The sequence below is a fragment of the Aethalodelphis obliquidens genome, unplaced genomic scaffold (genome assembly GCF_003676395.1).
Source record: "Aethalodelphis obliquidens isolate GAN/ISIS:26980383/991018 unplaced genomic scaffold, ASM367639v1 scaffold18, whole genome shotgun sequence".
NCBI classification, from domain to species: domain Eukaryota; kingdom Metazoa; phylum Chordata; class Mammalia; order Artiodactyla; family Delphinidae; genus Aethalodelphis; species Aethalodelphis obliquidens.
This window is the reverse complement of record NW_020837962.1, coordinates 7,412,280-7,438,325: the sequence shown is the minus strand read 5'-3', so window position 1 is coordinate 7,438,325 and position 26,046 is coordinate 7,412,280. Positions and strand designations below refer to the sequence as shown.

At 42.0% G+C, this 26,046-nt stretch overlaps 1 protein-coding gene across 11 annotated transcripts in view; it reads left to right on the top strand.

Annotated features, from left to right (window-relative positions):
* The window catches only part of RBFOX1 (RNA binding fox-1 homolog 1), a 2,175,109-nt gene that overhangs the window by 1,860,096 nt on the left and 288,967 nt on the right, over positions 1-26,046 (top strand). The window lies entirely within an intron of this gene.

Sequence of the window (26,046 nt, the reverse complement as noted above, 5' to 3'; positions counted from 1 at the left end):
ATACTACTAAATATTCTCAAGTCCAGTGACCTTGGTGAAGAGCAAACCTGAAACTAATACAACAGTGTTAATCAACTATACTCCAATATAAAATGTAAAAATTCTAAAAATAAAATAAAATTTAAAAAAAAGAGAAAATGGATTTGGACATAGAGAAAGGGTTCTACAATAATAACAATGTAAGAAATGTATGATCAACCTAAAATGGAAAAGAATATGAAAAAGAATATATATATATATATATATATATATATGTAAAACTGAGTCCCTTTGCTGTACACTTGAAAGTAACACAACATTGTGAATTAAGTATACTTCAATTTAAAAAAATAAAACAGAAAAGTATAATCATTACCAATTATTAATAGTAATTGCATAATATCTTAATAAGCTCTCCTGATGAGGGAGAAAATAGCACAGTGGTGGTGGAAGTTATAATGAAGGTGGAAGAAAAAGAAAAAAGAATTACGAAGGAGGTTTTCACAACTCAAGGCTGGATTGAGGACCCTGTCCATCCAAATCCATAGTCTGCTTAATACCGCAGAGTGGCTTCCTTGCTACCCATGCACTTCCGGTCCCGACCTTAAAAAGCAAACGTACCCAAATCAACAGAAACCACGGTGCTCCCTCAGCTCTGGGAGGCTGACCAGGCCAGCAGGAGGAAGCTCAGTCTCCTTCTTGCCTCTTGCAGCTTTTCTGCAAAGTGGAGGCCTGAGCAGCAGCAAAGGCGGACAGATGGTATCCCGCAGATTCTCCCTCTAGCACTTTCATCTCTCCTCTCACTGTTAATTCATCTGTTTGGATGGATACGTTCACGCATGGAACCAAGATGAATAATAATGAGCTTTTTAATAACTCCCTGCATTTGCATTCCTAGTTACTCTTTACATGGTTCTAGCTGATTAAAATGAATCATTTACATAATTAACATATGGTTATAGTGTTGGCTTTAATATGCTGATTATCTCAATACTTTTGTCTGGAGTCAGTTGGATTCAAACTGTAACAGTTGTTTGAAGTGAGACTAGTTTATTCCTGGGAGGATGGGGGTGATATTTGCCACGGTGCCCGATGAGCAATAGCACGATTCTCCAAGAAGTTTGTTTTGTTTCTGTTTGGTGATGTGATTGAAAAACAAGTAAATAATCGTTTATAATAATAGTCGGAAAGATGATGATAGCTCCATTTATTCTGTGACAGGTGCTTTCCCTTCCATTGTTTCAAATTCTTGCCACTGCCCTCCAAAGTAGAAAGTATTATCCTCACTTTCCAGAGGCAGAAACTGAGGCTCACAGATGTTCAGGGGCTTGCTTGGGGCCACAGTGCTGTTGTCAGAACCTTGAACTCTCCTAGCTCTTCATCACAGAATCTACATTTTTCGTTACTCTAAGTCATAGTTTCTCAACCTCGGCACTATTGTCATTTTGGCCAGATTATTATTTGTTGGGGGCGGAGGGGGGGCCGCCCTGTACTTATAGGACTTTTAGCAGCATCCCTGGCCTCTGACCACCAGATGCCAGCAGAAACTCCAAGCCCATCTGTGACAACCAAAATATCTCTAGACATTGCCAAAAGTCCCCTGGAGGGGCGGGGGGGAAGGGATTGCCCTTGGTTGAGAACTACTGCTTTAGGTAACCTTCTTTACATATATTAAGACAAAATAATAATGGGCAAATGTGTTGTCTAGGTTGGTCTACTGGTGATGAGTAACTAGCTGTGTCTAACTAGGATGATGACGCTGTAACCATATTTGGCTCTTGGGAGATAGATCGTGTTGTATGTGAGTCTTCCAATTGTATAAGGCATCTTTGTTTTGATCAACTCTGTTAAGTGTTCTCTCCCTCCCTCTCTGTCTCTCTCCTTCTCTCTCTAACTTCTCTGAAGGGCATGCTTGATATTTTCAGAGGTGCCGCTTTACTGAGTTCATAGCATGCATTTTAGGATACCATTTTCTCATTAGCCGACCCTAGGCATGGGTGCTGTCACCTATGATCTGATTATCTTGCTAGTTCACATTGAATTTGAAAAGGACTTGTGAAAGAGTGGCGAATATCCCTGTTTAGGTACCCAAGGTTTTGGAATGTGAGTGCTTTCTGAACATTCATGCATATTTGAGACACATTTTGGCTAATTGCATGACTGTTGTCCACAATTAGTCTGTGGTAGGCATGATTAATTGCAAAGAACACTGACATTTATGCATAAAATGCTTGAGGTCAAAAAGAAATGGAGAGAAATGGTGACTGCAGCCCTGGTGAGTGGAATACTAATGCACGGTGACCTCAGAAGCAAAGCCCCTAAAGGGGAATTTCTGCATCAGCACGATAGGTATTTTATGTGGACAGATGTCTCTGTAATTTTGACTTGCTTGTACTTTAGTCTCCTTACCTCCAGAAACCTTTGGTTTTATGCAGGCTCTCAGAAGCCTTTCTGATATTTTAATACATGCCACGCCTGCCTTATTCCTCTTCCTCTGCCCTTCTCCCACCCGGATCACACGCCATCACTCGAAGCTTATCAATTGCTTCTTTAACATAACATTTATGTATTACATGTTTTCCATGAAGAATCAAGAAGTAAACATCTGGGCCATCGTCCCATCAACTAGACCAATCAGGAAACATTTTTTGGTTTAAGTTAAAGGGCTGCAGGCCTACGATTAATAATTCAAATGGCACCAACACTAGCAAAGAAGAGAGCAAAATAAAGCTCATCTCTGAATCTCAGTTCTAGCTAGAGCTAATCATTATCAATCGCTTCTTGTAAATACCCTTTGCGGGTTGGGAAGGATACAGCCTGTGTACATATGTACATGTATGATATATATGTGTATGTGTACAGACGTGTTTTATTTTCACAAAAAAATCACCAGATTCTATGCTCTCTTTTCCTTTTACTTTGCTTTCATTGATGTAAAAACCTGCCGTGGACAGTTTCTCATATTAGCACAAACTGGTTTCTATCGCTCTTGCCGTTGTCCTCCATTATATGCTTGTGACATATCTAATTTAATCAGTTCACTTAATGGACTCTTCAATTGTTTGCTTTAGTCTATTACAAGAATTAAGTCCAGGTGCACACACTGAGTTATCTGTGTAGACAGAGATATAGAAATAAAACATAGATAGAGGGACCTTGGTTAATTTTTACAGGCATGTTATTTACTTAGCAGTGTGATTTTGGGGTCAAAGCTGGTGTCCATCATGGACTTTTTAAAGATGTGATTCAAAGCTTACCTCCTACTATATATAATGATACTAGTTCTCGTCACTTTCTCACCATTGATACAGACATCCTGTTTTAAGATACAGGAAAAGAAAGGAAAGACGGGCATTTACTGAGCATCCACTATGCAGAGATGTGTTTCTCCTTGCCTTGACCTCGGACCGTGTGCTAGGTTCCCTGCAGTGTTGAAGCAGGGTCTCAGCACTGGAGTTCATGGGAGGAAAGGTAACCACCGTACACTTTTGAGTCCCATAATAGGGGGAGCCTCTCGGTGCTGGCCGACTCAGAGGGAGGCAGTGTTCACGCTCCTTAGGAGAATCTGACAGCTACTGAGTCTGTGTTGGGCATCTAATGTGTGCCTTCATAATACCATCTTGCTTGAAATTTGCCTCTTTATTTGTTTTGCTGCCCAAGTGTTGGTTCCTTGAGGACAGGGGCTGTATACTGAAGGAGAATTCACATCGTGCGCCAACCCTGATTGATTAGTAGTGGCTGCTTGGAACTTGTTTGGAGAAGGATTCTGTCTGACTCAGGAACGAGGTGGTTCATAATGGGTTGGTGATGTCTGCTGTGGGCACTGAACAGAGGAAGGGCAACGTGGAAAGTAGGTATTCTTATTCCATCGTTCCATAATAAATAGGGGTTACGTATTATGATTATTTGGGGTTCATAGAAAACGTACATATCAACGTATGAAAGCAACTTTGGGGGAAAGGGGAAGAGAGAGAGGAAGGGAAGAGAGAGAGGAAGGGAAGAAGGAAGAGAGAAGAGAAAGCAAGAGAGAACAGAAAGATCTCAAAAATATGAAGAGTGTCCTGCTTCTACGTTGATCTTTATTTTATCTTTTCTATATTTTCAAAATTTACTACAGGGAACATTGCATTTGAAAATAGGAGGGAAAAAAACCCACAATAAGTGTTGTTAGGACAAAATAAAATAAAGATGGTCTTAAAGCAAAGCTACCAGGTAAAATTAAGATGCACAGAGATCCTGGGATGGGAGACGGAAGGCAGGTCTGCATTGTTCTGCATTTTGTTGGTTTTGTGGGACCACCAAGTGATGGGCATTCTCTCCCAGCAGGATGGATGGTGTTAATCTCCAGTCCCTTTGTAATAAATGCTGGACTGTGAACAGGAGATGGCCAAAAGAGAATGCCCAGGCAAACCGTATTCTTTACTAAGGTTCCCAGCTAGTCTATAACTGTCAGAGTGATGGAGGACCCGGGCCATCTGCTTCCTGCTCAGGATAAGAAACGGGGTCCGACCTGCGTGGGCTGTAGGAGCCCAGCTCTTTGCTCTGATCTGAGGGAAGGTGGGAGGCTCCCCGCTCTGGGGCCTTGACACATTCCCAGAGCACCCTGTGCCAAGGAAACGGACATATTTTAAAGAGGCTCAGCTCCCTGTGAGATCAAGTTCAGGTACATTCTGATTCCACTCAACTCTTGGCTTGTAACTTAGGCCCCCACTAGCAGCCCTTTGCAATGAAACTATATCACTTTTGAAGCTTAGCAGATGGGGATTGTCATAAATGATATTTTAGTCACAGATATGAGCCATAAACCTTGAAAGATAAAGTATCTTTCTGAGACACACATGGAGAGGCAGATACAGGCCCAGACATGGCGTGAGCTTTTCTACAGCTCCCATGGAGTGGGGAGAAGGGCCACTGCCTGGCACTTTATTGTAGCATCGAGGTTTGCACGTGATCTGGGGCGGTGGAAATAGCACACAGCGTGGATTTGCGGGGACAGACAGAGCTGGGTTTCAATACAGGCTTAAACATTTACCACCCTATGGATTCAAATTTTTAAATCTTTTTTCAGAACCTCAATGATTTCTCTGTAAAAGGGGGTTGATGGCATGTCCTTCATTAGGGGCTTCTGGGAATTATTTCGGCACAGTGTTTGGCACAGAAAAGATTACCATCAAATATTCCTGTCTGTCTTCCATACGATTCCCCTCAAATGGATGGGTTGCTTATTCCTAGCTATGCTGGATTATTCTGCTGAGCTGAATAATTCATGACGGCTTTGGTTCTGAGATATGGCACAACTGTAGCCAACAGACTCTAGCCTTAAGCCGATATGTATATTAATGCTTGTTTCCCAAGAAATATACCTGACTCTTACCCACTCTAATCCCACTTCCACATGATTGCTATAACATTAACCTGACAGGAAGATGAGTTTGCGTGGGACGAAGGGGCGATTGTCATGCCCAAACTAAAATTAAAAAAATAATAACAGAAACCCTGGGAATCTTCTAGAAATACCTAAAAATTCCCTTTTATCTCCAGCATGTACTCAATCCTCTTCTTTTGCTCCCAGACATTTTTTAATGGCTTTGTTTGCACAATGTCAAATATCTGATCTTAAGCAACTGGGTATTTTGAAATAGCAGAATAGCCTTCTTTCCATTCCATCCAAAATGCATCTCCCTCCATAACTTGCCAGGACTTGCATTTGAAGGCCTTAGCATTCAGGAATCTAAATGTGGTGTGGTTAAAACTAATACGTACAGCACACCTACTGGTGGAAGGAAGTGGAAAGGTAGTCTTAAGGCATGCCTGTGTCCTTGTAGAGTCGGTGGGTATATGTGTGTGTTCCAGGAGAAGAAGGAACGTTTTGGTTTCTACCATGTTTTAGGCATCGTGCCAGACCTTTTGCAGGTATTATCCTATTTAATCTTTTCAGTAACCCTGGGAGATTAATATCATTATCCATACCCTAAGCTAAAACACTGAAGCTCAGAGAAATAAAATTGCTTCTATGGCCAAATTGCCAACTACTAAATCGCTGAGTCAGTATTCAAAGCCAGCACTGTCTCATTTCAAAATTTGAAGTCTTTCTGGGCTATCCGTCTCCTATGGTATCAATTTCAGGATACAATGAGTCTAACATATTTTGAGGTCTGATAATTAAAACAATGTCTGCTTAGGGTAAATGAAAACAGAAGATCCAGGGACCCCATTTTGCCGGTAAGAGTACAAAGATGTCTTCAGTAGCCATCGAATCCCTACCCCATAAAAGTGACACCTGTATTGGGCTCCCCTGTTATGAGAGTTTGCTTCAGAATCGGGTGTGGAGTGTCCTCATCCATTCTTGCCTGCATTTGGCAAAGGTGTTTATACCCTTCTCAATCCCCGGTTCCTTCCAAAGATGGAAAGACGCTTAGCATAAACAGTGATGGAAAACCATTCTAGGTTAAAATTCTATATTCCTTGTTGGTCTGGTCAAGTTTATGCTGATAGCATCTTACCCCCAAACACAGGAAGTGACAAAATGAATGGTTTCTCTCTGTCTTCCTCTTTTACACCTTTACTCTGTCTCCCCGCGCTTTTATGAATTATTTTAAACCCACTTTCTAATTATGACACTAGCAACAATTTTATTATTATCTACTACCATGTTGGACAAATATTCTCTGATACAGGTGGCTTTGCAAAGAGAAGATCTTGTGTAAGCTCCTGGCTTAAAAACAAAATGAAGTATAAGCATTCAGTAGGTGGGGCTAAGACCTAGAGCCATTAGGGACAATCCATACATCCCACAAGCCAGGGATCTCATACCAGACTCAGACATGAAGCTTGGTTTTATTTTTCATTGTTGTAAAAAAGTGCATTGCAAAATATGGGGTGTGTATTTCTAAAGCACGTTTGTAAAACAGTATGAGATCATGCAAATAAGTAAGCAATCAGTTATTGTATTGGGGGAATATATATGTATATAAAACCGTGCAGTCTTCTCTTAAGTTGTCAAAAAATACACCCAGTTGGTACTTCCCCGGAAGTCCAGTGGTTAAAGCTCCATGCTTCCACTGCAGGGGACGTGGGTTTGATTCCTAGCTGGGGAACTAAGATCCTGCATGCCATGCGGCACGGCCAAAAAAAAAAAAAAAAAGAAATCAACAACGTTTGTGTAATTGTATTGAAATAAAATTAGTTATATAAAAAATGAAATACACCCAGTTGATGTGGTAAAACAAGAACTATTTTAGACGAAATTCCAATAAACAGAGCGTCTCATTGGCACTGACTGGCTCTTACTGCTATTATATGATATTAGCAACTCAGCTTCATTAAAATTCCTCGACTGTGTTGTATGGGAAATCATTTTATTTCAAATCATTAATATATGGCTCAACCCAGCTTCCCTTTCGAGGGGATCCAGGATTCCCATCCCCATTTTACAGATGAGCATGGGATGTAAGAACAGGTTAAGTGATTTCTGCCTGAGGTCCAGCACGCAGAAAGAAAGATTAGGAATTGGTGAGTGCTCACTGAGGCCCTGTGTCTGTGATAAGTCCCTAAATTCAAATTTTCCAACCTCAGAATTTTCTGGGTTAGACCTCTGGCTGACTACCGTGGGACGTCATGTTATGTAATTAATTACAACTATAATTATCTTGGTTTCTGGGTCATTTAAAGATCATCAGTGCATTTTGTTTTCACGGTTCTTGCAGCAAAGGAATTTTTGTTTCTGAAGTACAAGTATAATTAATCCAGTTTTTAGACTCTTAAATAACAGAAAAGTTCAAACATCAATGCAAAGGCTGAGTTCATCTTTGCTGGTTTGCCTTTCCTTGCAGCAGGGCGTGTGTAGGCTCTGGAATCTTTGAAAGTAGCTGGTGTCTTTCTTGGAACATAAAACTTCCCTACTAGGGTTTGAACTTCCTTGAGGGGTGGGGGCAGGTACAAGGAGGCCCCAGCACATATACATGTGTTGTATGAAGGACTGGTGTGGTCCATGCAATAGACATAGACAGTATGCCTTTACATCCCTGGCATCATGTGATTGCTTACAAAACCAGTGATGTCCATAGGTCTGTATAAAGGTTTTTACAGAAGTGATGGAAGGTATAAAATAGTTAAAGTTAAAGAACTTCCAAATTCCACTTTTTTTTTTCACGAAGACGATTTAATACTCAGGGTACCTTTTTTATACCAGCTTAAATGTTAAAAATTTCTTTCTTGGCTTTGTTCTGCTCCACTCATGGAGGATTCCTCCATACAAAGTGCTCTTGTATATATCAATGATCCCCACTGGATTCTGGGGCAAATGATATTGGGACACAAGGAGCCCATATCACACGAGTGAGTTGGTGGCGTGTGTTTCTGGGCTAAACCCATCACCAGACATCTCATTTACAGGAAACACGCCTGTTTACATTCTTTGCTTGTCACTGTAGGTGACACACAGGAAGAGTTTCAGAAGAATCATTTCATCATTAAGAAATATTGAATATGACAGCTGTGCTTGCAAATCAGTCATTTGGGAGAAAAGACTATAGTAACAGCCTAAGGAGGAGATGAACCCCTTTGCTCTGGAATCTATATTTGCAGAGTAGGAAAAACGCTTCAGAAGTATCTGTGGCATTGTCAGTAGAACTTTATAGCACTTAACAGTACGAAAGGCAACTCATTATTTGATTTGTATATTTATTAATTCATTCCATGTACATTTATTGAGACCCTTTCTATGCTCTAGGAACTGTGTCAGACACCAGGGATACAGCAGTGAATGAAAAATTCAGGTTTCCTGCTCGCGTGGAACTTAAATTTCTTGGTCGGGGAGGAGAGAGAGAGAAGGGGCAGAGGGTGACAAGGGCAGTGCAGAGAAATACAACCAGGTGGTAAAAGACCAGCTAGGGGACTGGTCCTCTTCAGTACAGAGATTCAGGGAAGGTGAAGGTGCCATTTCAGCTGAGACATGAATGTCAAGAGGGAACCAGCCAGGTGAACAAGTAGAGGAAGAACATTCTAGGTACAGGAAACAGAACATGCAACGTCCCTAAATTTGGAACAAGCTTGACATGTCTGAAGAACAGCTAAGAGGCTCAAGTGGCCAGAGGGTTTGGGTTGCGAAGGAGGTGGCAGAAAAGAAAGCTTGAGAAATAGATACACCAGATCAAGAAGAGCGTGGTTGGCAAGATAAGAAGAGTGAACTTTATGCTAAGAGAGTGGGAAGTTGTTGTGTCATGAGGTAAGGTCTGATGACTGTGCACAAAACATCCCGGGGGCAGGCGGGGTGGGGGTGGGGGGCAAGGGGAATGTACAGGTGAAGAGGAGGCCCCATCACTGAGGCCCAAAGGCTTAGAGGATGGGAACCTGTGTTGGCCAGCTGTACCTTGAAGACCCAAGTTCATGGGAGAGTCCTTGACAAGAGCGAGGTTGACATTCATGGCCAAGTCCAAATTTATTCCTGAAACTGCTACTTGTCAAGCCTTCTAAGCTGGCTGGTACTTGTGTAATGTTTCTCTCTTGGGTAATTTTCCAGCTGGGAATGGAATTTTACCAAGCCCGTGGCAGTTTCAACCTGAGGATGCATTTAATCTGGGACAGGGTGGTAAGAAGCGTTAGAGTCATTGTCTGTCTCCCCTTTCCTGAAGAGTATCGGTAGAAGTTCAGCTTTGACCTCCCTGCTGCTATAGCCTTTTATCTTTCAGATATTTCCTCTTCTCCCAACACCCAGTCATTTTCTGATGAGCTCTTTGCTGCTCTTCTCAGTGGCTGATTGGTACAGCAGGGCATGGACACAGGTGTTGGGTGAATTGCTAATTCAGCCTCATCCCTAGCCATTCTTCTTAGAGGGCATGAAAGACCCTTCCAAAGCAGTAGGATGGTGTGTTGTCAAGTGACAGTAGCAGTGGCTACTGTCTGTGGGTTAATATAACAAGAGAGGAGCAGACATGTTGGAAAAATCCCACCACCAATATTTAGAATCAGATAGACTGTGAAGTAGGTATTTACTCTCTAATCCCAGTGGCCTCATCGGTGAAACGGAAATAGGAACAGTGCTTATCACATGGAAGTGTAGCACCGAGTGTGTTCCTGGCATGTCATAAGCATTGGAAAAAGTAGTAGTCAGTGTTTTTGATAATAGTACAATAGTAGCTGTAGTTAAGTTCTCCAGGGATAAGGGGAGTGTTTGGAAGAGAGAAAGCACCGAGATTGAATGAGATGTAGCTTTCCTTTTTCACCATAAAACTAAAAGAGCTTCAGTAATAACCGTGGCTTGCCTCTTCCTATCCAAAATGTATCTTATTTTTTAGGCTCTTTTTAAATAATAAAGGTAATACTTCATGGAGCAAAAACATAAATCAGAAATAGCCTAATTGAAGAGAATGACGTACAAAGGAACACTCTGGAGCAGTGGAAATGAATGAATTGGAGACACACGTAACAAGAAGAATGGCTCTAGCTGATATGATCCTGGGTGAATAATGCACAGTGGCCAAGATAATTTACTCAAAAATGTAATATGCCATAGCTTTAGTACTCTGTGCATATGTATGTGGTAAACATACATAGACGAAAAAGAAAGCTCAGGATCCAGAATATTGATTGCTGGTAGAGATTAAGGGGAGAGAGACACTTGAGGAGGGTTTCAGATGGGGAATTCAGTGGCCCTAAAATGTTCTATTACCTAGGCTGGGTAACATTTACATGGATGTGTTTGTATTTTTCTACATACCTTTTGGTATGTCTGAACTGTATCCTAGTTTGTTTTTAAAGTAGTGCATGCTCTGTGTCAAATACATACATACATATATACATACCACATTTACAACAAAGAATTATAGAAATAAAAATAAAAGTCTCTCTTTTTCCTTCTCTCTCACTCTCTCTCCCTCCCACCCTCCATCTTTTAATAATTGATAGTGTATCTTTCCAGATATTTTGATACACATTCAAAATACACACGTTGAGAAACATACACACAATATAATAATCTGTGACTTTCTGTCACCACTTAAAAATAGTGAATTAATCTTCAGTGTCCGTACATATAAATTATCTACCTCAATCTACTAACACCTGCCTCGTAATCATACTTCTATGTCCTGCAATTTGTTTAAATAGTTCCCCTTATTGATAGACATGTGTATTTAAAAAAACAAAACAAAACACTCTTTACAAACCCTGGGTTGCTTTCAAATACAGTCAAGCACGGTGACTTCACTTCACTCCATGCGTTTTCCAAATGGAGGACAAACCCCCAGGTGTTTTGGTTTTCACCTGAGTGTTCAGTTACTGTGTAGCTGAAATTCATTCTCTGGGGGGCAAAGAAAAAAACAATAATAAAACGTAAAAATCTCCAATAAGAATCTCAGATTTAAGGGAAGTACAGAATCTCCTCCCTCTCGTCAGCCGCCTCCTCTTCCAAGACGCTGGTGACTTGCAGGAATCACAGGCTTTGTAAATGTCATCACTAAAGGGTGAAGGGGAAAAGAGAGAGAAAGAACAGTATTTTAATGTGGGGTTTGGACTTCCGCACTTCCCAGTTTTTCTTGCTTGAAACGCTTTCCAGGCATTTTCTCTGTTTGACTATTTAACGTGTAGGTCCTAGTTCATGGCCACCTTGAGGATGTCATGCTTTATCAAACAAGCTCTGTATTTTGGCTTTGCGTCGAAGTGAGCCGTTTTGGCAACTTGACCTTCTCCTGCCTTACGCTCTTTATAGGGAATTCTCATCTCAGGGCTTCCTTCACGGGGCTGAGGTCATTTCCCTTGAACTCAAGTGCAAGAGAAGGGAAGTCTTCCCCGGGCTCCGACTTCCTGTTTCCTCTCCGGCCCCTTTTCCTTTTCTGTCTGTATTATTGCTTTATTATACAAGTAATGTATATACCTTGTGAGAAAAGTTGTAAAATATGAGAAACAATTAGAAAAAAATCAATATTGGGGAATAAAAGTCTTTGAACTTACATAAAAGTAACTCCTACTCTCCTTTCTAAAATTCCGGACTTCTTTTTCCAACGAATATACATACTTGAAAATACATAGTTATAAAAATGGGTCCATGCTATACACTTTGTTTTGTAACTTTTGATTTAGCCATAAAATGATATATAAAAAGCCCATTCCATTTCATTAACTTATTTATAGATATTTTTAACAGCTTCACAGCATTCTATGGCATGAATGAACCGTTAAGTAGAGGATGTGAATTTTTGTATCAACCCCCTTTTATGCCTCACTGTTAGAAGATTCATTATTTTGGGAGGTTGCTTTTATTATTATTTTTAAATTTCTGTACTATTGAGTAAATTTTTTTCCCTCATTGGAGAAATGCAAGTGTCATACAATGTAGATTTGAGATTTGCAAATTATGGACAGGGGGCGCACTTTCCCACCAGTGGCATGGACAGTTAGCTGCTGAATTTTCTGTTCACAGCAGCCCCTTTTGACCTTGACAGTATCGACACTTTGGAATGGGTAATTCTCTTGGGTAACTGTCCTGTGCTTTGTTAGGTATTTAGCAGCATCTGTGTGGCCCTCACCCACCAGATGCCAGGGGCACTCCCCCCTCCATTGTGACACCCCGAAATGTCTTCAGACTCTGCTAAATGTCCCCTGGGGATGGAGACAACCCCCCCCCCCCAACTTTGAGAACCACTGCTTTCAAGTGATTGGGTTCTTGAGTTGTCTGAAGGATGATCTTATCTTGCAGCCTTTATAAATCAATTGGAAGTTGGCCCTGGATTAGTGCCTAAAATAAAATTCAGCCTATTCTGGGAAAACAATATATTTGAGTAGGGACTAATTACCTCTTTTTTATTTCAAGTGACAAAAGCCAATATATCACACTTGGCCACTATAAAGACTCCATTTCAGTAAACTAATTAAACTAATCCTATCTCAACTCATTATTCTCAGTTCCACTAAGTATTTTAGCACTCAAGATTTATTTCATTACATAAATTATATCATACTTAAAAGCCATGCACAGCCCTCAAGAGTTTATTTTGGACTTTTAAAATGTGACTTGAAGCTTTATCTAGAATGTATATTTTTCATATCTTTCCTAGCTAATCATTCACCTTAATTATGACTAATTATTAAAAATGATATATTACTTTAATTAAACAAAAGTGCTCTTCTTCTTGTTAGCCCTTATTAAATGCTGAGAACATTACAAAGATAATGCAGCGCAGGAAATGGCATAACTCACAGAATTGATTCCATTTTCTTGCTGCAAGCTGATGGAGATACACATTTCAGGAGACTGAATAATGCACAAAATGGCAAGAAAAGTGTTTTTCTTAGTTAAAAGGAATTAAAGTCTGTGTCCACCCCGGATTCACTTTCTAACAGAGGATCGCCACATAATTAAAACATTAATACACATCCTGCCATTTGTACTTATGTTCCAAAGCCAGCATACATTAAATAGAAATTTAGCCCAAGTGCTTCCTGGAGAAGCCACGAGGAATGATGCCTAAGTACCACTTCAGAGTAAATTGCTCCCCACTTATAGACATGTAATGCAATTAAATCGAGGAGCTGTAAGCTGCCTAAATCGAGTAAGTTTAGTTTAGATATTTGTCTTTAGACATCTCTCTGTAAAGGGTTCCACACTGAAGAGAAAAGAATGGACATCTAGCCAAAGAGCTGTTCATTAGAGTTGACATATGGTAAGCAAGGCCAGAAAATGCCTAAGGGATAGAGAATTTTCTTTGGCATCTAAAGAAAAAAAAAAATGCAGCATTCAAGATGATCTTAGGATAACCGTTGTTAGGGGATGTTCCTGCTGATTCTCTGATTCTAGGAGGAGTTCTTGGTCCGGTTTCTTGTTCAATGCTTAGTTCTAGAACTGAAAATTGTTACTAAAAAAAAAAATACAACAACACTAGCATGCATTTATAAGATAGTATCACTTCTCTGCTTATGACAGAATCAGATACCTCAGGGGCAAAAAAGAAAAGGCTGATGGCAAATATGTAAGTGACCTCATTTTAAGTGTTTGGAGTCATAGACCCTTGACATTGAAATCATCTCTAGAATGATCTGAGTTTTATGCTAGCCAGGCCAAGGTGCAGACCGAATTAATGCACTTACCATTCATCTTTGGAGTTTCCAGCGAGCATCAGTAAATGCTTTCCCTGACACATTGGCCTCATTCCTCCACAGTCTCCATGCTGAAAACCATTTTGTATTTGAGGGCTTGAGGATATGACACCTTCAGGATAAAGAAATTTAAGAGTGACACTTAATATCAGTATTAATCTGGAATGACACTGAGTTTCCATTATGTACATTAAACTCTTACTCAAGCAATACTCAGATCCAAACAAGAATTTAAAAAGTATGTTATAATCCCTCAAGTAAGGGAAACATCAGTGTACATAATGAAATACATATATATATATATATATATATATATATATATATATATAAGAAAAGCAAGAGAAAGGAAGCAGTCATTTGGGTTTTCCCAATACAAACTTCAGTATCCAAAACAAGGGGAAAATAGGGCTCAGGTTCATCACACACCTGTATATTTGGGCCATTGCAAACACACGGCTGTTCTGTTATTTTGGTTCCCGAATTTAGACTTGGAGCTGAAAATGAAGAGCTGCGTGTCGCAGTAGGTTTTGGCGTCAGACATAACTGAATTTGAAAGCCATCTCCACCATTCTCTGGCTGTGGAACCCTGGGCTATGTCATTTCTCTATCTTCTTATTTCTCTTTTGGGAAAATAAATGAGATGGGGGAGAGAGGGGGTCATGGGGTGAACAGCTTTGCAGGTCATGCCGAGTTTGGAATTGGTGGAGAGAGAATAAGATGATCCTGTACTCACCACCTAGACTTAGACGTAAAGCAAGCAGAGACTGGAAAAGTCAGAATGATATTCTCATTCACTCAACAAACATTTACTGAATGCCCACTCTGCTCAGCCACTGGGGATGTGGTGCTAAACAGGACAAATAAAATGCTGTTCTTATGGAGTTTACCTTCTAGTTGAGAGGATAAATAAGTAAGAAAATGGTTAATGATAGGTGCTAGTCAGGTCATTAAACAGAGATTGATGGGTGTTCAAGGAAGGTTCTTATGAAGACATGAAGTTGAAGCTGAGCTGCTAATGACAAATCATGCCAAGACAGGGAGGAAGACCATTCCAGACAGATGCCCTCAGAGAGGAGGAACTTGAGACGTATGAGGGATGAAAAGACCTCCAGAAAATGGGAGAGTGGCACAGCGAGCTCTGAGAAAGGGACAAAGGTCAGATCATACAGGACTTTGTAAACCAGGGTTAGGGATTTGTGTCTTACTTAAATGGCAGTACAGAGATTTGCATTCATAAAGATGACTGCTGTGTGGAACACTGACCAATGGGGCCCAGGAGAGGAAGCTAGGACAGCTGCTAGAAAGTGACCTAGGATTGCAGGCCAAGGGGGATGGTGACTTGGACTACAGTGGTCATGGAGTGGAAGGTGTAGAAGAACAAGGGGCGGAGCATTGGAAACTGACTTGAGGTGGGAGGAAATGAATACAGACGACTCTCGGTGCTGAGGTAGGGGCCTGGAGCTGGTGGTGTCATGAACAGAGAAATCGCACTTTGGAGGCAGTGGGCAGAGCTGGAATCACTGCTCAGAAGTTCTAGGAGAAATTTCAAAGGCAGTGGTTATCAACTGAGGTGAAAGATCAGGTTGTATAGTGGTCATCTCAGGCATTGGAACTTGATGGACTTTATTCTAGAGAGGAACACAATGGTAGAAGAGACCTCAGTAAGTGGGTTTGTTGTGCTGGGTATTTTCTGTGTCAGACTTTGAGTTTTAGGTTCTTGCCTTTCCCCCAACAAGGCATTATGAGGTTTCTTGGTACTCTGTGGAACTGCACACATGAACGGGGCATCTCTCCATCAAATCCACCAATGGTCTTGCTAAAAGAGACTTTAGGGATCATGTCTGTTATTATTCAGAGGAGGAAACCAAAGGTCAGAGAGGACATCTGACTTGTCCAAGATCACAAAGCAAGTTAGGACAGGGGCAGAATTTGGATCTGTTGAGCCCAGGACAGGGTCCTCTCGCTGACTGCCTTTGTGTAAGGAGGACAGGGGCTGGCTCTTTGTGGTTCAGAGGAAGCCAGACTCCATCTCTCCTTGGTCCCGTAAAGCAAAGTCTCTCCAAGTATAGCTTCTGAATCACCCTTAACAAATAGGCCCAGGGCAATCCCTCTGCCACCCCAGATCAGCCAAGTCAGAATCATTAGCCTCTGGAGCTGGGGAATTTTCATTTTATCAGACTCTCAGGTGATTCTGACACTCCTTCAGGTTTTTTATTTTTTAATTAATTAGTTTACTTATTTATTTTTGGCTGCGTTGGGTCTTTGTTGCTGCACGCGGTGTTTCTCTAGTTGTGGCGAGCGGGGACTACTCTTCATTGCTATGCGCAGGCTTCTCATTGTGGTGGCTTCTCTTGTTGTGGAGCATAGGCTCTAGGCATGCGGGCTTCAGTAGTTGTAGCACGCAGGCTCAGTAGTTGTGGCTCGCGGGTTCTAGAGAGCAGGCTCAGTCGTTGTGGCACATGGGCTTGGCTGCTCCGCGGCATGTGGGATATTCCCAGACCAGGGCTCGATCCCGTGTCCCCTGCATCAGCAGGTGGATTCTTAACCACTGGGCCACCAGGGAAGTCCCACTCCTTCAAGTTTTAAACTGACTTGCCCATGTTCTGCAGTGTCCCATAACTACCTAGGATCATACTTGACATAATCCTTGCTCAAAATACATTTGCTTAGTTTATTCATCATTAATTAATTGATTCATCACTGAGTAACTAATCCAGTCATTAAAAATAATCCCATTATCCACGACTTCTACAAACTCTCCACCACGTCAAACTCAGCAACTCCCACCCATCCTACCAGGCACACCAGCACACACTCCAGGTATCCTTGAGCACCTCTGACCGGGGAATTGGGGGAGATTAACAGAGAGTGTATATTATTACGTGCACATTGCCTCCATCTTCCTGTTGCCTTGGATTTGCTCTGAGTTCTATAAAATCATTGACTAAGGATGAACTGTGTCTCATGATGTTAATGCTTCCGCACTGTGGTGCCCACACATGGGTCTGAATAAGGTACCTCCCTCAAGGACAGGTGAATGACTCTAAATTTGAAGGCAATGCAACCAAGGTGATTTTGACTTCTCACATCGCTATCCCAACTTTCAGTGGCCAATGGTGAAGACTGAAAAGGTCATATGGAGAACAGAGGGTAGAACAGAGAGAAAGAAGAGAGTAGAAGAAGGAAGGAGAAACAGGCAGGTTTTTTAATGCTTGTCACACACCAGACGTTGTGCAAAGCACCCAGCATTCATCCTCTTGCTAAATTAGTATAATAATCGTATGAGATATGTTTCATTATTATCCCCCATTTTATAGGCAAGAAAACCGAGGCCTGATAAAGAGAAGAGCTGGAATCTCCAATTCCAGAGTTGAGGTCTATAGTCACTCTGCCAGAATGACATGATATTCACTCAGATATTCATGTCTTCTGAATGCGTAGATCTACAACAGCTGTCAGAGTGTATCTTCCTTGATCTTGTTTCCTATCAAAATTGTACATTTCCTGGCAAGAAGAGAGTCGTGCGTTGGTTGATCCCAAACTGTGAAATAAACACACACCTTGAGAGAGACTCCTGGAATGTATGGTCAGACACCATGGAAACAATTTTGTGTTTGGAAGGAAACTGATACTGCAGAGTCTTCAACATAGGGTACCATTAGGAACAGTATCCGTGGCAGCTGCAGGCAGCTGTGTCACACGCCATGCATCAGCTCCAGGCTCTACACAACTTCACGGATAGCAGACCTCTTCATCTTTTGAATGCTCAAGAGAGCAGAGGGCATATTGGGCTTCCCTATCAGCATAGGAGGTCTCCAGAATCCCTTGATTATTTTTTATTGAAGTGTAGTTGTTTTATAGTGTTAATTCCTGTGCAGCAAAGTGATTCAGTTTTATATATATATAAGTGTAGTTGTTTTATGGTGTTAATTCCTGTACAGCAAAGTGATTCAGTTTTATATATATATATAAAACTGAATATATATATATATACATATATATATATATATGCATTCTTTTCTTAATATTCTTTTCCATTATGGTTTATCATAGGATATTGAGTATAGTTCCCCATGCTACACAGTAGGACCTTGTTGTTTATCCATCCTATATATAATAGCTTACCTCTGCTAACCCCAATCTCCCACTCCATCCCTCCCCCAACCCTTCCCCCTTGGCAACCACAAGTCTGTTCTCTGTATCTGTGAGTCTGTTTCTGTTTTGTAGATAGGTTCATTTGTGTCACATTTTAGGTTCCACATATTTGTCTTTCTCTGTCTGACTTACTTCACCTAGTATGATAATCTCTAGTTACATCCATGTTACTGCAAGTGGCATTATTTCATTCCTTTTATGGCTGAGTAGTATTCCATGGTATATATGTACCACATCTTCTTTATCCACTCATCCATCAATGGACTTGATTGTTTTAATGTGTTAACTTCATGAGCTTTATTGCTGTGTTCTCTTAGACTTCTTATTTCGTGCTATTGTTGCAATGGTGAAAGCCTCTCAAAGCTCAAGAGTGTTCTGTTCTTTAGCTGTCATGGGGGAAAAAAGCAAAGCAAACAAATGACCCAAGACATAATATCCTCATTTTGTTCCCATAAATCATTTTCATTGCCTTTTATCAAGATCAAGTTACATAGTCAACATTTACCTCATGAGGAGGTTGATATTTTCAAGACTTAAAATGGCAGGCATCTGATCCCAGATTGTATGGAGCAGAGAAGAGATTGACCCTGTCGTTCCTGACCTGGAAAGGGTCTATGGAACACACAGATTAGGTGTGATTCTGCACTAGGTATTCAAGATATATCATACTTGGAATCATTTTCCCAGGTAGATTTTGCCTCTTTCTGGGGGAATTCAGACACTGCAGATTTTGAATGCAAATGGAAATGAAATGGCATATGTGAAAGCAATTGAAACGGATGTTTTATCGACTTCATTATTGCTGGGGTGTGTGGTTCAGAAACTGTAGAGTGAGGTCTGTGAAACATGACCTTTCGAATTTGACAACTTTGGGGTTCAAATTCTAACTCTTTATCATCAATTTGTACCACGCCCCTGAGCTTAAGTCCCCTCAACTATAAAAGAAAGCTAGTAATAGTCCGCACCCCATGTGGTTCTAGGGAGGGTCAAATAGAGCTTCCTTCAGTGCCTGGTCCAGAATAAGTACTTTTAAAAGATTGCTTTTATGTCAGGATGTAAGTTGTTTGGAAAACCCGAGTAAATTGGAGGAGAGGAGATATCTAATGTGCACAGCACAGCACCATTCCTTGAAAACTTAAAATTCAAGTCTATTTAATGAAATGTTACTTGGGGTAAACCCATGGCCACCTAAAGGTTGACGATTGATCTTCGTTCTGGACTTCAGGTCCTAAGACAACATTGTTTAATCTTGTGAACGACTCCAGAAGATCCTTAGGTGATGACATATATTAGCCAAATCAGGAGTGGGGGAAAACATTGCCTAAAATAGTTAATGGGCAGAGTTGTCATCCAAATATGTTCAGACTCTAGAGAGAAATTCAGAGGATGACCTGGCCAGAGCTTCCAATATGCAGAGGACCAGGTTTGCTGAGGCCACGGTATTATGATTCAACAACAATGATGACACCCATAGTAATAGTGGTGGTTACCACTTGAGTATATGGAATGTTCCTAGTACTGGACTAAATACCTTTACATGCATGTAATCTTTATGCCACCCTGTTAGATACATGATATCACCACCATTTTTCAAATAAGAAAATTGGGACCCGGGAAATTTAAGTAACTTCCCCATAATTATGGAAATGATAAATTTCCAGAACCAGGACTTGACCCAATCAGTGTGACACCCAAACTCATGTTCTTCACTATGAGATGTTGGGACTTGGAGTCAAAACACTGAAATTCAAACTTTGACTTGCTGGAGCCTCATTCACATCCCCTAACCTCTCAGAGCCTTGCTTCTCTTATCTGCAAAAGGGAATAATAAAACCTTGTTCACAAAATTATAAAGGTGGAATAAGAGAAAGCACCTAAAATACCTTTGTACCTTGCAAAGGTTCTGCAAGTGTAAGGTGCCCTGTTTTGCATCCTTCCTGGACAATAGATCATTTGGGGATTGTGTTTGGGATTGTGAATTTACAAGTTTGGCAACTTTTAATGAAAAAAATCAATACGCTGTCTCTTTAAAGAGGAATTAGTGGTTAAAGGAACTGACCATCCATTTAGAGATTGTGTACCTCAGTAGCACGCAGTGAGCCCATTTTCTTTCCATTTACAAGAATACGTTTGTGCTAAAGGGAGGACAGCTTCAACAATCGGGTTGTTTACTATGATTTGTATGCCCTGGGGATACAGAAAGTCAGGAATGTAAGAAAACTGCAAATATGGAATAAAAGGTCCAGGAAGGAGATTTTTCTACTACCTGCTTCAGTTGTATGGCTTGGAGCCGGACCTTCCCTGAGGCTCTTGGACCTTTCAGACCCTGGTTTTTTTTGCAGGCTCGTTGGCTCCCCTCGATATGGCTATTTCTTCTGCCCCCAGTCCTTCGAATCATATCTCCTATCCTCAGCTGACCTTCTGAACTAAATTTGTGAAAGGTAATCCGCTGCGAGGCTCTGGATAGGGCAGCATACCCAGGCGTCGTCTCTCCTGTTCCTGACCCCCTGTACCACCTCAGCTCCACCAGCATGTTGATCGGTGGCATGGATTTTCTAGTCCCTTTTTAGAATGGCGTTTGCTGATGTCCCTCTAAGTGTGCTTGTGGGATTATGTGCACTGCTTTGTAAAAGAGGGGCTCTCATGGAGGTAGAGGGAAGAAGTTCTGGGTCCTAAGAGCTCCAAGGGCACCAGATTTGGGGCCAGGTGGGAACCTGCCCCCTCCCTCGTTCTTCCAGGCTCACCGAAGGAGCTGTGCCAGGATTTTCTCTCCTCCTAGATTTTCCTACCTTTTCTCTCCCTTCTTTGCCTAGTTAACACTCACGTCTGCTTTGGAACACAGTTGCTTTGTCCCTTCCTCAAGGAAAACTTCCTTGGCCTCTTTGACTAAGTCAAGTGCCTCTACTGTATTATTTCTTAATTTCATGTACCTTTACTTGTAGCTTGTGAGGTCATTTTGGTTTTACATCTTTTGATATAATGATTTAATTCATTCCCTGAAAGACAATTACTATGGGGAGGAGGGCCATATGTGGTTTTATGCCTGCCTTATATACAGTAGGCTTTGGTCAATGACTGGATGGATAAGTGAATGAACGAATGAATGAATGAATGGGTTACAGGGCCAGCCCGTCAGGACACCTGTGCTTTCAGGAAGGCTGAGATCCATGACATAAGGGACAAGGATGTGAACTTGCACTAACTTACTCACTGCACCCCATCCCAGTTTAAACCTCTTCATCCGTCTCGGATGCCCACAGAATACAAACTCCACACATCCTCTCTCCCCTCCTGCCCTCTGCAATCTCATATGACACCTTGCACAGTTTCTACCACAGTACTTCAGCTGGGTTGGAATGATTTTCAGGTTTTGAAGCTTACCCAACTTCTTCCTTCATGGGAATTTCTGCACATGTTTTCCATCCATCAAAAAAATGTTTTACTCTACCTCTTCAGGTTGGTCTTTCATCATCATTTTTTATACCTCTACCTGTGTGCCACTTTTTTCATGAAAGCTTCATGGGGTCTTGTAGGTTAGACCAGGTCCCCCTGGAATCCCCTTTCATAGAATCTTGTATTTCCCTTTAAAGAAATGATAATGTGTGTATTTAGACAATGGCCTGTTTCTTCCACTGAGGAGTAAGCTACTTGAGGAAATGCATTGTCAGTCCTGGTTACCACTAAGTGTCCAGCTACAAGTGGCTGTCAAATAAAACTGTAAAGCACAGACACCACCCCCTTTACGGTCCAACCAAGAGCCAGTGGCCTTGCTGGGAGACATTTAGGATCAAGGAGGAAAAGGGGCCGTGCATGTTCATATATTCATTCACTTCCTGTGATGTGTGGAAGCTCATCTCTCCCTGGGCTGGGGCTAGGGCCTCTTTCTCCTGATATGACATCGATTCAGCTGAATAGGTTATAAATCCTAACCCACACTAGCGTAAGCCAAAGGAAGATTGATTATCTCGAGAAACTGAGAAATCCAGGCTGAGTTCTCACTGCCATCAGTCATTGCTGAGTATAAGGGTTTAAGCCCTAGTGACAGGGGTCTCTCCTTTCCACCGCTGAGCTAGCCTCTCTTTGGAGTTTTTTGTTTTGTTTTGTTTTATTAGCTGCAGCTTCTTGCATGTAGTCAGTGGCTCTTACAACTTCAGATCTGACAGAAAATGCCTGGGCGTGGGTGGGCGGGGAGCTGCAGCCCACGCTGGATCATGAGTCCATCCCTAAACTTTAATTCTGTGGCCAAGGAGACGGAGTCTTTGAAGGGCAGGACAAGCATCACTTCTTGCCCACATCTGGAAGTCGATCAGCATGTTTTCTTTAGCATCCCCACTGCATCTGAAATCCAGCTATTATGCTCAAGTGTATAGTCATAGGAGTGTACTTTTTTAATCAAGATTTATATACAGTGTTCCTACCTCCATCTGCCTTAGGTCAGATTCCCTAGGGATTATGCCTGAGATGGGGATTGGCATGCCAGTGGTTAACTGGAGGGATGCTCTCAGGGGAAACCTATGGGTGATGGGGTAGAGAATCAGGGTAGGGCAGGGAAAGACATAGGGAAAGGTGTGGTTTCAGGGGAAAACCCAGCCTCAGTCTGATCCTCTGGGGAGCTCCGGAGTATTCATTGCACCAAAGATGATTTCACCCAGAGTCTTCCTCCCACCCCTTTACATCAATTTGTCTTTGGCCACAGGCTCAGGCTCTCCCCCCACCTCACCCAAGGAACGGACGGTACCAGCCCTTACTCCTACCCTCCACTCTGGGTATGTCTGACTAGAGCAGCCCCTATCTGTCACGTTCAACCTTTCAGAGGAAAGCTCAGGTTGAGAGCAGTTTGCAGCCAATACTCACATCAGCTGGGAGATGTTTCACAAAACTGGGGAGGATTTGTGAGGCTCGAGCTTCAAAGAAACATAGAAGAATGAGAAATTAGAGGGATCGTTGTATAAATCATAGCCCCTATTTTTAATTTCTGATTCGTCCCAGTTCTGCCTGACCTCTTCCATTCCCTAAGTCTCCTACCTAAGCCTCCTGTTTACACACCCGGGTGGCCACAACTGACTTCCAGATTTAAGGAAGACTTTCTATTAAAAGGGTTGACATAGGAGGTGAACCACCCTACCTTGAGATACACAGGGAGAGAAATTAACCTGGACCTCCCATCCTCTTACATGTCCTATTACCCATCTCCTAGAGTCCAGGGTCATGGCCTCTCTACTCTCCTGCAAATGGGGTCTGTCCAGCCCCTAGGTTCTTGACTGCCTGCCTTTCAGTTTACCTGTTAGGCAGTTTTGGGGGCCAGCGTCAGGTGTTCCTGCGCCCAGGTTGTGACATGAGCGATGGAAAATTGAATTTCCCCTTGTCATCTCAGGAAGGCATATCCCCCGGCTCTCCATCTGATGTAAACGATCTGATACCCGCTGCAAACTCACCCATGATTCCTCTGCCTCGCTGTTTTTCACTACGACTCTCCCCACCATCCTCCCTCCCCGTGGCTCCGCGGTCTCCCGCAGCCTTCATGTCTGCGCACACATAAATAAGGCTGCACGCACGCGTGTGAGGATATATAGCCATCACGGTACCGTGTGGGCGTGTGGACGTGCCGAGGAAATGTAATAGACTGTGGTTGTGCGTTTGTAGGTGTATAATAAGTTTGCCGCAGACTAGGGGGAAAAATGGAGCCATTTGTTGATTCAAACCAATTTTTTTTTTCCTCCCTTGAGTTAGTACCCAATCTGTAGCTAAGAACTGCTGACTACAGCATATATCCGAGTGCAGGTTTTTTTTTCTTCTTCCCTGACAGCTAAGACCTAACTCCTGCCTGATCTATGTAGCCGCATTGTTCAAATTACAAAGCTTAGGTGACAGAACTGCTCTATTTTCTGGGAGCCCCCAACACACCTGTCATCAGATAGAAGCTAGAATGCAGAAGTCATCACTTTACTTAGAAACTCAGCAGACGATTGAAATTATTTCTTACTACTAATTCCCCTTTTAGTGGAGATAAGCCGCTTTGTTCAGCTGTAAATGAAACATTAGGGTATTAACTGTGGAGCCAGAAGTATTGGGGAAGCAAAGATTTTATCTGCAGTAGGAATATTTTGGGCAATAAATTGTTTTGTTGGACAGAACACTAAATCTCTTGAGTTACAAAGAAGCAGAGCTCATTAAGGCAGATGCTTAAAGCAGAAAAAAAAAAAGATGAGACAAAAGCTTATTACCTTTGTTGTGGGGATTGGGGGTGTTTGCAAATTCTCATGTATGTGTAGCGTGGAAGAATTATTCGGTCCAGTTATTAAATAGATGTGTCTATAGACTTGGAAACGCTCTATGAATATGTCCAAGGGACAAATACATTGCTGAAATATCAGTAGTAATCTGCAATAAGTTATGAATTTTGGAGTACATATTTATCCTCAAAGACTGGGTTTTTGTTTCCTGTGGGTAAAATTTCCCCGTCTCTTTGCCACATCCTTCAGATTAATCAGCTGGCATGGTTACATAAATGTTTGTAATAGAGAAGACTTAGTGCCAGGGTTATCCAAAATATTGTCGCAAAATACACACCTAAATTAAGATAATTATGCGCTGGGAACATGGATCAGTGGGGCTCGGAAGGGAGGGGGGTTTTCCCAGGATGCGGGGGAGGCACCAGAATTGTGAGTGGTGGGTTATGGGTCCTGTGGGGTGCCCCCAGCTTGTAAGTGTCAGGGGAGGGACACTTAGCAGCTGGCGGCTGATCCTTTGCCAATAAGCAGGGCAGAAGGAGGAAGAAAGGGAAAAGACAGCGCCATCTCTTCCCTGGACTTGACAGCCCTCCGCTGCGTCTCCAGGAGTAAGGCTGCAGTGTTCCAACTCCCTACCTGGACTTGTTGCTTGTTGGAGCCTTCGGGAGGAAGATGGCCCCGAAGGTGTCGCACCTGAGAAATCAGATGGAGAACAGTGTAAACAGGCATACCTCAGTTGCAAGCAGATGGGGATTTTGTGAGAGCAGTTTCACGGCTGTGAGGTTTTTCTTCTTGTTTTCTCTCTGAATGATTCAGAGCATCTCTCCACAGACATCCACGCTGAAGGCTCTCAGTGCCATTTCTTCCTTACCCCACGTGCCCCGCTTCACAGGTAGGTGCCCACGACCTTGTCACCAGGAGCACCTCTGAGTTCACACTCTGGACCCACCATTAGTTCCAGCTCCACCGGTCCCTTCTCCTTTCTACAAAAACAGAGGCATTGCCTTTCAAAACACAGCAGGATTCTAGCAGTGGACAAACACATAACATACAGACTCACATGAGCTTTGGGAAAACACGGAGGTCAGATTGGCTTTGAGGAAACTCAGTGTATGAAAAATGAGGACATCTTTTTAAAGCAGCAAATACATGATCATGATTTATTTCAAAAGGCACTGAATTATAAGATCTTCCACCAAAAAATGGCATCCTCTTTATCTGCTATCTCTGGCATGGAATACAGTGCTAGGAAGAGATCCTCAATCTATAGTAAAGATAGAATAATTGCTTGCATTGTATTTAAATCCAGTATGTATTTAAAACATGATTCAAATCACAGCCTCTTTACCTTGTCATTCATTTTGCAAGTGACTTCTCGGGATCACTTATCCACAGGCTGTAGGACAGCAGCCTGTCAACATTGGTTCATAGGAGCACCGAGCATCGAGTTAATTTCTTATGACTGTCATGTAGAGGGCATTTGAGTCTTCTTGAGACTATTAGAAACATGGGTCTGCGTGGAGGTGAATAGACGCCCCTGGTGACAGAGGGGAACCTCAGGGCCTTGCATCCCACTATGAACTTTGAAGTT